At 50.4% G+C, this 2,107-nt stretch overlaps 1 protein-coding gene across 3 annotated transcripts in view; it reads left to right on the top strand.

Moving 5' to 3' along the window:
- The first annotated feature begins 1,261 nt into the window (after positions 1-1,261).
- Positions 1,262-2,107, top strand: part of LOC144162860 (uncharacterized) — a 299,979-nt gene continuing 299,133 nt past the window's right edge. For all 3 annotated transcript variants that reach the window (XM_077693569.1, XM_077693566.1, XM_077693567.1), the window contains exon 1: positions 1,262-1,438. The gene's annotated coding sequence lies outside the window, so the exon portion shown is untranslated. The remainder of the gene's footprint in view (positions 1,439-2,107) is intronic.

Raw genomic sequence — 2,107 nt, 5'->3', positions numbered from 1 at the left:
CACCGTTACATATTGACCGCTAGTGACGTAACTTCCTGCTGTGGCGGCACATCCGCTTCTGGTGACTTGGATGTTGTGAAGTACGGTGAACGAGCAGTGCGTGACAGAAAAGAGACTGGGCCAAGCACGGTACTCACTGGAACTGTTTTGATTGCTTCATCAGTGGTGTAAGAAAAAACGACACGACTTCGCTGGCCATTCAAGCCTCTTCCAAAGCCTGCCTGCAAATGTTTTGCAAAATAGTATCTCCTTTAAACAAATTACAACTTAAATGCTTATGTAAGTTTAACTGGTTCTTTACAATGTCACAAAAAAAAAAAAAAGAAGGAAAGCCGGGTATAACTAGTTACGCTGCTTGGAAGCGCCGAACTGCAGTATCCATTAAGCAATGCATAACAAGCAATCTAATGTTAATGACTCATTCAAACTGTATAAAAAGTAATTACACTGCTTGAACACGGAAGTAAATATTTCTTCATTTACCCGGGAATTGGAAGCAAAAAAAAAAAAAAAAAGCAAGCCAAATACTACACAGAGATCGGCGGTTGCTTGCGTTTACATCATTTCAGCCTAAATTTAGATGCCCGGCCGGTGCAAACCTCGATCGGAGTAGCTCATCGGCTTGGAATCCGTGCCGCACAGTCCATGCAGACAACAAAGTTAAAAAAGAAATAAGACGAGGGAGGATAAAGAACAGGCTTCCCCTGCACTTTTCTTCAGAAAACGCCGTCTTTTATACGCCTGCCTTCAAATGCCTTTGGCATACCCGGCGGCCAGAAGCAGATTATTCCGCGCAGGGGTGGAAGAGCGCCGATTAAAAGAACAGGAAAATAAGCTCGGACGAGTATTTCCTCTTGCTCTTTCTTCAAAAAACGCCGCCAGTCGGGAAAGAGGGGGTTGAAAGAAGATGGGTCCGATGGGTCGTGCCAAGGACAAAAAACAAAATAAACACCAAAGACCAAAACCAGTTTCTACCCAGAAATGCGGAGAGAGATGGCGGGCCTGCGTCGTCTGCTCAAAGTCTCGTCTGCATTTGTCTCCGCAACGAAGTTTGTTGCTGGCGTTTTCAGCTGTTTAGTTTGATTGTTTCGATCTCGCGGCTTTTGTGAGGTTGTCAGTGTCGCGCAATTCGGTATATTTTCACCGAACCGAGCAGTTTTTCAGCAAAGCGTCGAGCTCAGCGGTTCACTTTTCGAAACCGACACAGGAGGCCGCCACGATCGCAGCGAGTTTGGCGTCCCGCCGCTAGGATCCGCCACGGGCGATGGCGCGTGTTTCCTCTCAGTCGTTGTCTTGCTGTCTGCGTGATTCGCGTTGGTGCGCTGTTTGTGCCGGTGTTCGACCACTTTTGTGCGAATTGTGCATTTGACACGCCCCGGGACCTTACGTAGACCTTCAACACCTCTACCACAACATGATGCGTGCGTCCGCCTAGCCGGTAAGTGGACCCGATGTCTCCGGGACGTTTTTGCAGACTTCCCGAAAGGAGCTTCACCGTACACGCATCTTGCGCGTATCCAATGCCGGCTGAATATCTCCTGGTCGCGGAAATTCGGTGTCATGCCCTGATCCTTCGGCTTTTGTGCCACGACGATTAGCAAAGTTAACTGGAGCAGACGTGGACCCCAGTGAGGCCAACCACCGAGCGGTGCATCCTTTTTTCCGTGGTTATTTCGGGCGCCGTGGAGCCACCGTAAACATCGTTACCGTGTCGCCTGGTGGAGTTTCGTGCCCTGCGCAGACGTAGTTTACGGAATTCTTTTTAGGTTAAACTACAATGCGAATGAATCTGGTAACGTTGGCAAACCGCCGCCGAGCGGCGGCTGTAGTAGCGAGCTCGCGCCGTGCATGTTCCACTTTTACAGCTGCCCTACGGGACGGACGACCGCGCACCGGCCTACCGACCGACCGGCGTGGTGTGTCGAGTGAGGTGTCGAATAAGATTCCGGTTTGCTCGGGTTTTGCGTGTGCGTTCGCTTTGGGCCGCATGGCCCTATCGACTCGGATGCCGGTCAGTCTGGGCGCTAACCTTGAATCGTGCCCCACCGTAACCGGCGAACTATCTCAGCCTTCCCGAAAGAACGTTTATTAGCGATTCACGGTGCGA

Source organism: Haemaphysalis longicornis, unplaced genomic scaffold (assembly GCF_048455015.1).
Source record: "Haemaphysalis longicornis isolate Haplotype H1 unplaced genomic scaffold, Haemaphysalis longicornis Haplotype H1 scaffold_12, whole genome shotgun sequence".
Taxonomy (NCBI): Eukaryota; Metazoa; Arthropoda; class Arachnida; order Ixodida; family Ixodidae; genus Haemaphysalis; species Haemaphysalis longicornis.
This window is presented reverse-complemented; position numbering and strand designations above follow the sequence as displayed.